The following is a 12,239-nucleotide window of genomic DNA, read 5'->3' as shown; positions in this document are numbered from 1 at the left end:
ACTATGGCTTACAGAGACATTTCCTTTTTAGATGTTTATACTAGTCTTGCTTATCCCTCTCAAAAAAAAAAATACAGCCATGGTCAGATATAGTAAGCATCCATCCTTGTCATTTTTAGATAGCCTAGCTCTGAACATACCCTTAGAAAATTGTCAGTAACTGAATTCTGACTTCAAATCTAACTATGAATATTGCATACAATTCCCAGAGGAAAATAGTTAACTAAGACAGGAATATCAAGTTTAAAAAAAAATGAGAGAAAAAGGGAAAAAATAGTTTCTGCTTATTTTAGATGTTTCACAGTAATGTTGAATTTTAGCAAATTTCTGGACCAAGATCTGTTTCTGCTTTAATCACTGAACTTAGCTGATGTGAAGGGAGTAATGTAGTCTCTCCACCTTTTATTCATATTCACTACATTTATTTGCCTATGAAGACGTCTTTGAGAAAGATGGTGAAATTGTGTGCGCTCGTATATGCGCATAAAAATACAGGAACCGCACCATGTCACCATTCAGGAAGCTGCCCCAGTCATAATGGGTCTAAACATTTAAATCTAAATAAGGTCTCATTATGAAGTAGCTTTAAATATAAGGAGGGGGTAACAAAGGCAGTGTTACAGTGGGGCTGCACTGAAAGGCTGCCTTTGCATTTGGAAATGAAGCTCCTGGAGGAATGGATCAATCAACGCGTGACTAATGGGAGTTTGCATACGGGGAAGCCATAAAATTCACGCCTGCACTGACTGTTTTGCAGGGGCTGGTTTTGGCGCGGCTTCAGATACACAGCCCTCACTTCACTGCCACAGCCCAAGCTGATGTGATGTGCCTGCTGCTGCAGCTTCACACGGAAGCCCACTGTGTGAAGCTGCACTTGACTGCATCCCTCGAGGGTTTGCAGCCCATAAACAGAGTGGTCCGGGAGGGCCGACCAGCAGCAGTGTGGGCTGTTGGGGGACAAGCTGGATCCCTGTGAGCAGTTCACTTACCTTTCCCAAGTCACATCCCCTGCTCTGCTTCTAAATTAAATCTGGTTTAATTTATTGATTTGGCAAATCAATCTGTTTTTGAGAAATCTGCATTTTGCAGCTCAAAAGTTGTTTTGATTTAACCTTCAGCATTTTAATCTTCACTCCCCTCCTCTCTCTGGGGCTTTCTATCTGGCTTGGCAGGTTTTGCCCCATTTTGCCTCAGGCCTACCCTGCTGGCATCTCGCCCACACTACACAGCGAGGCAGTGCGCCTTCACGAGCTGTTTGATTTCGGCTTCCTACATTAACCTCCCTTCTCTGTACCCTACTTGTCTGGTTTCCGAGCTGTTAGCAGGTTCCCTCATTCACACTGAGCACTTTTTTAAGCCTGTCTGTGATGACTCCTTAGAAATTCATCTTGTCTTACCGATGAGTCATTTAGACTATGTCTGAGTTTCAAAAATGGTTCTGACCAGTTTTCCATCCACCTACACAGCTGTGTGATCAGTAAAGACCTAGTATTATCAAATAAACATAAAATAACCGATCTCTCTGCCTCCAGGCTCTCCCCTGCAAATTCATTCCAAGGATGCTGCCAGACTGCTCTTCCTAAAGTATAACTGTGACCATTTTACCACCTTTCTTTCTAAGAATAAAGTCTCTACAGTCAAGGCCATCAGCAATTGGGCTCCAACCTGCTTTTCCAAATGCCCCTCTCGCTCTGCCCTTCATGCGTGAGCACAGCCTGTTGTGTCGGCCTTCCACCCCCACCTCTGTGTGTTTTGCCTTTGACCTGAGCTGTGCCTGTTTGCCCAAGTCTAACATTTTAGCTGAAATGCCATGTGTTCCATGAAATCCTCTCCCTTCCCTGCCAGAAGTCATCTTGCCTCCTTTCAATTCCCACCGCCCTGAGCAGTAGGTTATCTCTTAACAGTTAGCACCTGTTACTTTAAAGCCCAAGTGTTTGTATACATGCTTTGCCTACTAGAGGCTAAGTGACAGGGGCAGAACCTCCTCTCAGACATTTTGCATCTACACCATGCCCACCGCAAGTGACTAACAATGTACATTTCATAACCTGAATGAGAGATGCCAATTTGTAGGGACACCAGGCTGCTGTTTCCAGTCAAAAGAATATTCTACCAGCATTTTTTGGACCATCCCATCACTCTGCGTTTACCATCCACAGTAACAGAGGGTGAGTCTCAGCTGACTGTGATGAGGCCTAAAGAATACATGGATAGGAAGAATACACATGTGTTCTTTAAATTTCAATAATAGAAATGGGAAAAATATTTGTAAGACTTGATAATTTTACTTTCTCTAGAAGGTACTCATATTTTGTGGAGTTTAACAAATATGAAATGGCAATAATAACTGCCTATCCTTCCAAAGCTCAGCCCAGCAGCCAGATACTGGTTGAGCTCCTGTTAAATGGCAAATGCCGAGGGCATGGAAGGGAACCAGATACAGTCCCTCCCCTAAAGGGGACAGTGTAGCACTGGAGCCAGAACCATCTGTACCTAAAAGTGTGCAATAACGCTGTGCTGTCTTTAGGAATAAGGTGCTGTGGCACCACAGAGAAGAGAGCAGTCAAGTCTGCCGAGGAGGGGAGAGTACTTTATAGAGGAGACAGCCAAATGTCATGGAAGGAGCTTTGGAATTAAACACACCTACGTTCTAATATTGGCTCTGCTACGTGCTAGCTCTATGACCTTGAATGAACTGCTTAAATCATTGAAACTTGGTTCTGTATCTATAAAAATGAGGATATTACTTGCTAGAACCTCTGTAAAAATGAAAAGAGATGATGCATATACTAGCTGCTCAATAAATTTTAAAAGGGTGGGAGCCTTTACACTGGGCCACAAAGGAGAAGGGTCTCTCCAGGTGTGAAGTTTGGCATGTCTTTGCAAGTGAAAGAACATGTGGCTAGTGTGTTGGCCAAGGTTTACTTGGGGGAGACTGCCCTGTATACCTCCCTTCTTAAGAACTTTCCTTAGTAACTTCGGAGAGTGGTCGGTGGACCCAAGGCTCTCCTCAATCCCCCTCTCCTGCAAGCTGACCACACGGGAGCCCATGTCAAGGGTGACTAATAGCATGTGTTTTCCCCCTTCTCATTCTTTCACTTATTTCATCCACTAAATGCCTTCTATAATCAGGCGCTGTACGCATGGTTGCATATAGCAGTAACAACACTGATACGGTCATTACCACGCTTAGGGAAGAAAACAGATATAAACATGTAAGTTTAACATATATATTTTTTATTTTTATTTTATACATATCTATATGTGTAAAATATATGTGTTTTTATTTTTCTTTTTAGGCCTTTTCACCTAGGCTAAGGGAGTGACGTGACGGGAGCAATCAGAACACAGTCTGACAATGATCTCCGGGGCCAGGAAGCAGCCTTGATGAAGAGACCAAGCAGGCCGACTCTGCCGGGGACTCTGCACTATACAACAAAGGGGGGAACAGAGGCATTTGGAGCTGCCTCACTTCCTGCCTTTCCTGCTGCTTTCACTTTTCCTGAAGTCCTCTGAGACCTTAACAGACCTTTATAATAACTTTTTTTTTTTTTTACCTGCACTAGTTTGAGAGGGTTTAATTTTCTAGAACAAGTGGTGAGTGCCTAAAGGCAACATTAGTAGCTAGGGCTGAAAACAAAAATAATGAAGCCAAATAATTAGTCCAACTGGAAGAGGGGAGAAATGGACAATTTTAAAGTAAGTTCAGTTAGCATGTAAATGCCAGATGGAGAAGAGAAGCTTGTTCACACACCTCTTCTAGCACTATGTTGTCATAATTATGTACTTGTGTACCTATTTGCCCCACAGGAATGTGAGTTCTTGAGGGACAGGGAGCATATCTTGATATCCACAGGACCTGGAACAATGGGCAGCATTTAGTAGATTGTTTAATAAATGAATGAATGACTGAATGAACAAAAGGAAGTAGGAAGTCTCATATGATGGTCATTGAAATATCCAGTTTCAATTATCCATTTTTTCAGTGTATCTCTGGATTTGGCATAAAGTATTTACACAGTATTAAAGAGTACCAAGGCCAAAACATATGGGGTGCCTCCTAGGCCCCCAGGCACTGCATGTGGCTGGTCCTAGCCTTGAGGAGCTCGCAGTCTTGGAAGTGTGCTTAGTCTTGTCCTCTGCAATAAAGACAGCAATCAAACCGCCAGTAGCCTCGTTTTTACATCAGTGAGAGCCGCAGTTATTTATGGGTTTGCCATTCCTGCAACTTTGAAAAGAATTTTATAATCAGCTTTGGTCACATTTTTCAAAGGCTGTGCCATTCAGAGATGCCTTAGAAACAGCTCATCTGTGTACGTTTTGCTTCACTTGCTGGGCTACCAATATTATCTTCACACTAATGAAGGCAGTTCTCCCGTGAATCTTCTTCGGGAAGAAAATAGTCTTTGCAGACCAGTACCTTTGCATCGTGGATAATTCTATAATTTAATTGCCTTTCCTAGCATCTACTTTCTGCCAGCAAAAGAATATGCATGAGTTGTTGTCATGTTCTACTTGGCTGACTTTTGGGGAATTAACACCAGGGATACAAATCAAAATTAAAATTTTTTTTTTTTGGCAGGAGACCAGGATTAGAAAGAATAATGAAGACTTGAAGGTGGGGAAAAATGCAGTTTTCATAGAATCATGGGAAGTTTAAAGAAGGACTTAGATATAGTGTAGCTGTGGTTTCTCAAACTTTAAAGTACATTCAAATCACCACGGGACTAATTAGAATGCAGATTCTAATTCAGAAGCTCGGGGTGCAACCCAATATTCTGCATCTCTAGCAAGTTCCCAGGTGATATAGATGCTGTTTGTTCAAGGATGTGGTGGGCAGAATAATGACTCCCCATAGATGTCCATGCCCTAATCTACCAGAACCTGTGAGTATGTTAGGTAACATGGCAAATTAAGGTTGCCGATAGAATTAAGGAGGTTGTTAGCTGATCTAGATATAGGGAAATTATCCTGGATTATCTCAGTGGGCCTAATATAATCACAAGGGTCCTTATAAATGGAAGGAGGAAGTGGAGTGTTAGAGCCTTGCAATCTCTTTGATCTCTTTCTCAGAGTGAGAAAGACTTGACCAGCCACTTCTGGGTTTGAAGATAAAAGGGGACAATGGGCCGAAGAATGCTTTTAGAAGTAGGAAAGGGCAAGAAAAATTCTCCCCTAGAGCCTCCAAAAAGGACTGTAGCCTTCTGACACCTTGACTTACTTTAGCCCAATAAGACCCATTTGGACTTCTGAATTCCAGAACGGTTAAGATAACAAATTTGTGTTATCAGAAGCCACTGCACTGTGGCGATTTGTTACAACAAATCCCATTTGTTCCAGCGTTGGGAAAACGAACACAGTGCTCACATTTTGTGGAATAACAGTCTACTTTCTTCCTCTAACATGAGGATGTCTTTCCCTTTCCCACCAACTATCCTCTTTTTAAAAAATATACCTTCCAGAGAGCAGCTCTCTCTCCCCAATACACACACATTTTGGAGGAATTCTGTTCACTCAAGCCAGATGTTCTGAGGGAAAGAGAGATAAATCTGATGGTCTTTAACCCCAAGGAGCTGACAGAACAGTAGGAAAATAAGGCAAAGTTCTAAATAACAACTAACTCAATAGTCATTTTGACAACAAGATCCTCTCTGAGTCTTACCTGTTCTCCATCCTTCCTTTCAGTGCAGGCTCCCTTTGCCTTTCACCTGGACTCTGGCAAAAGCCTTCTCACTGAATTCCCTGGCTTAGGTCCTCCTCTCTCCAATCCATCTTAAACAATCACTGCACAATTAATCTCCCCAAATTACCTGGGCATGGTCACTGAACTGAGGGAAGGGGCCTGCAAGGAGAACAGATTTGAAGAGGGGCAAGACAGGAGATGAATTTTGAGAAAAAGTCCCAGAGGGAATACAAAAAAAAAAAAGGCATCAAAATCAGTGTGAGAAAGCAAGCTTTGAAAAGGAGGGGGTATGGTTCTCTCTCATTTTCTGGATTCTGAGAAAGGAGAAAAAGAAAGTGTAAAGAAAGATAGAGTGAAAATTTGAGACTGTGAAGAGGAAAATTTAAGGACACTACTGTATTTCCTCTGTCTGAGTGTTTTAGATTTTGCTTTGGGCTGAAAAAGTGGAGAAAGCGTTGGAGCTGCTTTTTGGGAATGTATAGGTGGCCCAGATGAATGAAAGGATGCTAGGCAGGAACGCAGGCCCACTGACGCTGGACCGAGCACAGCTGTCACGGAGCCCACGGCATGGCTTTCACTGGCGATACTCGGTAAGCCAGAAGCAGGAACAGAGAAAAAGAATGATCCAAGGTCACGACATATCAGAAACACAGTGGTAGGTCCTAGGGCTCAGGGATATGGGGGCTGAGGATCATCAAGGCAGCCAATCAAGGCATCTGTGGTCTGTGCAGGAGGATGATGGGCAGGGAGACTAGGGAGGGGCTAAGGGATGAGAGTCCGTGGAGAACAAAGAGCAAATGTTGAGAGAGAGAGAGAGAGAGAGAGGATTAGAGAGGTGGATGATAAGAGGGATGCTGTGTAGCTGGGGACTGTCTCCATGTGGTCTCTCCTGGGGGGCTAGTCTGGGCGTCCTCAGGGCATGATGACCTTAGAGCAGATTATTCTCAAGGCAGCGTTGAGCTCCGGCACAACTGTCCCAACCACTGAGGAAGAAGCTGAATCACCTACCTTCATAAGCCACACAGTCACCTCCTTCCTACTATCCTGGTCAACCAGTTCCAAAAGCCTACCCAGTTTAAAGGGAAGGGGCACAGACCCCACCTCCGAATGGGGCAGATCTTGATGTGGTCACTGGAGAATACCATCTGCCTCAAACAGTTAAAAACAACAACCGCCTAGGTTTCTTTCCATCAATTCTGGGTCTATATTTTGTCAATTCACTAAACTTTTGAGAAAAAAAATATCCTTTCACAGTTGTTATAATGCTAAGTGAAAATTGATAGCTTAAAAAAGTCATATAACTTCTTTAATTCCTAAAAACTTCACTTGTTGTAGAGCAAGAGATAACATACTCAAATGGACTTTTCTCCTATCTAAAAAGTAATAAAATTCAAGTCTGATAACCAAAGTATCTTAAATCTTGTAATTGAGCCCATGCTAAGTTTTTCATTTCACAATTCTTACCTTTAATCAGACACTCCTAGGGTACACACACCCACACACATCTCAAAAGATTGCTATTAGGAGAAGTGGCCCCTCTAAGCTCTGTTGAGACGAGCAATGGGCTTCACACACATTTCATTTCACACACTGAGCTAGCACGTATTCAGTGTACACCTGCGTGTTGTCTACAATTGTGCTCGATTCTTCTCCATGTTTTCCCGGAAGTAGTAGCAGACTTGCACATATTTTAGGGCAGGACGAGCCCTTGAGGCCACTGGAAGTCTGTTTACAGCCAGCCTGTTACACCCACCCAATTTAGGACTTAGGTAAATACTTTCTCTGAGGAAATCCATATTTGAATTTATTAGTGAAGACAAAAAAGGCAAGGTTATTTTTACAAGATGTTTGTTTTTGGTATTTAAACCAGAATAGAAAAGGGAGATCGTTTTAATTTATCCTGTGCTTCTAACTTAAGACTATCCAGTAAAAACATTCCTTCCTTTTCTTTGGAATTTAAGATCTCTACTTGGATGAGGGGAAAGGGGGTTATTGATATCCACTCTCCCTGCGGATTTTTTCCTCATTCATTTACAGAACTTTTCTGATGAAGAGGACCATGAAAATGTAAGTCACTAATACCCTTTAATCAATACAAGAATAAAGGAGTTAGTTACTCTTTAGTCAATACCAGAATAAAGGAGTGAAGTTAATCTCTGAATTATAGCAACCTTGGATATTTCTTCACTGTGTCATGAGGGAGGGAGACCATCTGAAAACCATGGAAACTAGGAATACACTCTGTCTTTGGGAGAAGTGTATTTGCTCATCCACATACCATTGTTTTATTTTAATAGGATTTGTGAGTAAAAAAAAAGAAGAGAGAGAGACACATGCTGGTTTAAACACCAGTAAAAATGAACACCTGACTGACCAGATCTTATTTTCCCAATGATTTTATGAGTTTGTTCATTTGCTTTTTCTTTGAAGGCAGTAAAAAGAGTTAAACCTAGTTGGTGCTTTCAGTCTTAATCAAATAGCTAAAATTACAGCTTTAGCCAATTAAAAAAAATACTAACAAATCCCCATAGGTGGATGAGTGGATAAAGAAAATGTGGTATATGCACACAATGGAATGTTATTCAGCCTTGAGAAATGAAGAAAACCCTGCCACAAGTGACAACATGGATGAGCGCTGAGGAGACTAGGGCACTGTGCAAAGTGAAATTAGCCCGACGCAGGACAAATGCTGCCTGATTCCACTCGCGTGAGGCATCTAAAATAGTCAAATTCATGGAAGCGGAGAGTAAAGACGGCGGAGGGGAGAAGCCAATGGGGAGCTGCTGTTAACCTGGTATAAAGTTTCAGCTGTGCAAGGTGACTTAAGTTTTAGCGATCTGCTGTACAATACCGTGCTTATAATAATACCGCCTTGTATGCTTAATGAGAGTGACTCATGCCAACGTTCTCACCACAGTTAAAGGCAAATGTTAACTTTAAGTTATGTAAATGATCCCAGTCATCATTTCAGTACATTTTTATTGATAACTATCTGCAAGGAGTGAGCAGCAGAATTCTGAAGGGTCTGTAGACAGGGCAGCAACAGACATGCCAAACCAGTGAACAGTAAAAGGACCTCAGAGAGGGATTAATCAAATTCCTTTATTTTACAAGAAACTGAGTACAGAGAGGTTATGTACTACATTTACGCTGAGGCAGCTACTTGGTATCAGGATTAAGGCCTCCATGGCTCAGTCCCTTTTTGCGGTCCTGCAGGCACCAGTGGGGTGGGAAGGAACACAGATTCATTCAACTTTAGGGTTGGAGCAGGTTCTGGGGTTCCTCCGCATGAATTCCTTCCTTTGGCAGGTAAGGAAACTGAAGCCCAGAGAGGTTACACAATGTACCAAAGGACACAGTTTTTTAGTAGAATTATCTTGTTCTTTTGCTTCCTTGAATGTGGTTAGAAATAGAATATACCTTTAAAAGAAAATGAGACTACTAACTCATGGTTAGCCCTGAAAGTTGAGAAGACTCCTTATACTAGTGGCCGTGTGACTCAACTTACGAGGGAAAGGGACTAAATTCTAGAGTTTGTATTTTAATTTACTAATGACTTGAGAACAGTGGTTCTCAAACTTTTTATTAATTCTCATCAATGAACATATAAACCATATGCTTTTCTCTTATGTGTTTGAATTCCCAAATAGGTGTTTCAATTACCTTCCTAAATACACCGTCTGCTGTCCCCCACCGTGGGTCTACCAGTGCCATTGTACCCAGGGCACATCCCCCCCCAGGATGCTCCCAGTCAACAGCTGAGGTGGTGGGGTCCTTGTGGAAGCTCCTTTCCCAGGGATGCAGGAGTCCCCCAGCAGGCAGCTTTGGCCCACGGACTTCCCATCAGCCTGCAGAAACTTTCTTAGAACCACGCTGCATGTTGAGGCTGCCTACCCAATTTTCCTTTCTTCTCCCTCTTCTTTCAGAGATGTAAGACCCGCACGGAAGGCTGTAGACTCTCCCTACCTGCTCATGCTTCCTTCCTCTTGGTTTTTTCTTTTATAAGCACTCCCCTTGTGCCCCCCATCCCATCTTGGCATCTGTTTCTTGGAGCACTCAGACGGACACTAATATGCTTTTTCTCATTACTCCTGTCTTTTCCCTACTGACATTCTAAGGCTTGTCTCAAACCAGGAAGACATGCTCTGCTTCCTCTTCCTGTCTTCCTAATAGCTGAGAATCGTCATTATACAATCTTGCCTCATTAATTTAACTAAATATTGATTAACAAATATTTGGGGACATAAAGACTGTGACATTACTATTTTAAGAGCTATTAAATACACAAATAAAAAAGCCCATTTGTGCTTATAAGGACCTTGTAATCAAGTTGTGGAGAAATCACTAACAGAGAAAAAGCGGTTTTAATAATAACACAAACAGTATACTTTTAAATGCTGACTCAGTCAGTTTAGCCGTCTGCCTGCTGGCCTAATCTATCTGGACAGATTTTTAGTGCTCAAGATCAGAAGAGAAGAAACCATTGCAGTCTCGTCATTATTTTTATGGGCAAAAACTGTATAATTTAACATGAAGGATCACTGTGAGAAATAACTAGAATATTGGTGAAATGCCCATAAATTCCAAGGGATTGCCAAAAGAGGGAACTCTCTTTCTGCTGCCAAAGGTGTTTATTTTTGACATGGTCTTGTATTCTTTATTTTTTTATTGTATTTTTCCATTACAAGCTATCCTCCTTATACTCCCCTCCTCTCCTTCCAATTACCACACTGTGGTCCATGAATCCTTTTTCCTTTTTGCTCAATCCCTCCACCCACTAACCTCCCCCAAGGGCTGTCCTCCTGCTCTCCATCTATGAGTCTGTCTCTATTTTGCTTGTTAGGTCAGTTTGTTCATTAGATCCCACATATGAGCGAAATCCTACAGTATTTGTCTTTCTCTGACAGGCTTATTTCACTCAGTGTAATGTTCTCCAGGTCCATCAATGCTGCCACAAAGGGTAAAAGTTTATTCTTTTTTATGACCTAGTAGTATTCCATTGTGTATACCTTTTGTGTTCTTTAACATTAATCATCTATCTTACGTGTACCTGTCAGCCACAGTGCCAAAGGGGCCGCAATGAAAGGCTGGAAGGCGAAGGGGCATGAGAAGCAGAACAAAAACACTGTGAATTCTAATCGTCTAGCTTTGCAAAAGCAACGTGATGCTAACCCTGCAATAGTAAATTTCTTCTTATCCCCTGAAACTGATGCTGACATTTCCATTTATTCATTCAGTTCCTTTACGCTCCTTGTCAGATCTAGTTGCCAAGCAACAATAACAGCAAGCTCTTTACATAAGCAGTAGGCAATAACTATTGTCAAATGTCTCTCCTTTCTTTGAAAGGGAAATTTAATGACTCTTTCCTATGAGAAAATGATGACAAGAACCTGTCCATTGTGAAACCTGAAAGCTGTGTGTGTGGCTTTGTGTTCCTGCTGTTTGAACTTAAGGATTGGGCTAAATTGACTTAAACACCATTAAAAACTTATGAAATTAGGATGTGCCACCAAAGCTTGCATGGTTTGGTCTTTTAAAAACAATTGCATGTCATTAAAACTTGTCTCATGTCGCATGGAATTAATTCTCTATTAAATGGAGTTAATATTTTAAAGCTGCACGATGACAGGTTTCATCTGTACTTTCTCTGGTCCTGCTAAAATCTCTATAATCAAACGCTTGTTCTTTTCTGACCATACTCCACCCCACAAAAAGACTTGAACTATATTTCTGTACTTGGTAAAATAATAGATCAAGGCATTTGCAGAACAAGAAGAAAATGGGGCATGGGCTCACCTGTGGTGGGCAGACTCTAGGACACAGAGTCTATCTCAGTCATCGGCAGAAATGTTGAGAGACCCTTTCTGCTCCCACTGTGGACAAGAGGCTCTTCTCTCCTCTTCTACTCCTCCCCCATTATTTTAATGACCCTGTATGATTATTGTTTACAGGGAATTAACCTTTATAATGCTAACAGCTCTAAAAGCTATTCACAGTAATGGTACAGCTCAGCAAGGATATTCTAGACTGAGCTATTCCTCATCTCCACAGCACCGTATGTTCTAGTCTCACTTATTTGTCTTGAGTCTCAGCAATAGTCAAGTCCAGTTTCCTGTTCTTTTTCTTATTTGGGCTTTTTATTTTGTTTTCTTTCTAATATCAGATCTATGTGAATTTATATTTTGAGTGCCCAACAGGAATGTTAACTGGAGCTCCTTTTCTACTTTTTAAATCGATAAATAAACAGATGAGCTCCCTCATATCCTTTATAGTTTATACAGTGAAGAGTTCATAAAGCAGCTTCACATTTGTTACTGAACTGATGACTTTGCTAGGTAGGTGTTATTATCCCATCCAATCTACAGAGTAGCAAACTGAGGCCCCTACAAGTTAAGTGACTCGATCCAGGCTGCTCAACCAGTAACTGAGGAGCTAATAAGCCTGCTTCTGTTTCCAAAGTCCATGCTTTTTCCCTGACTTTACCTCCCTGGAGCTTACTTCCCGAACATACTGGGTCTCAGAAATATTAACCCCATTTTACCTCACAAGGATCCCC

At 41.7% G+C, this 12,239-nt stretch overlaps 1 protein-coding gene across 10 annotated transcripts in view; it reads right to left on the bottom strand.

The window, feature by feature from the left end:
* Positions 1 to 12,239, bottom strand: part of SPATS2L (spermatogenesis associated serine rich 2 like) — a 158,545-nt gene that overhangs the window by 64,801 nt on the left and 81,505 nt on the right. The gene's annotated exons all lie outside the window — the stretch shown is intronic.

This window comes from Desmodus rotundus, chromosome 2 (assembly GCF_022682495.2).
Source record: "Desmodus rotundus isolate HL8 chromosome 2, HLdesRot8A.1, whole genome shotgun sequence".
NCBI lineage: Eukaryota > Metazoa > Chordata > Mammalia > Chiroptera > Phyllostomidae > Desmodus > Desmodus rotundus.
Note: the sequence above shows the minus strand (reverse complement) of the source record. Positions and strands in the feature narration are given on the sequence as shown.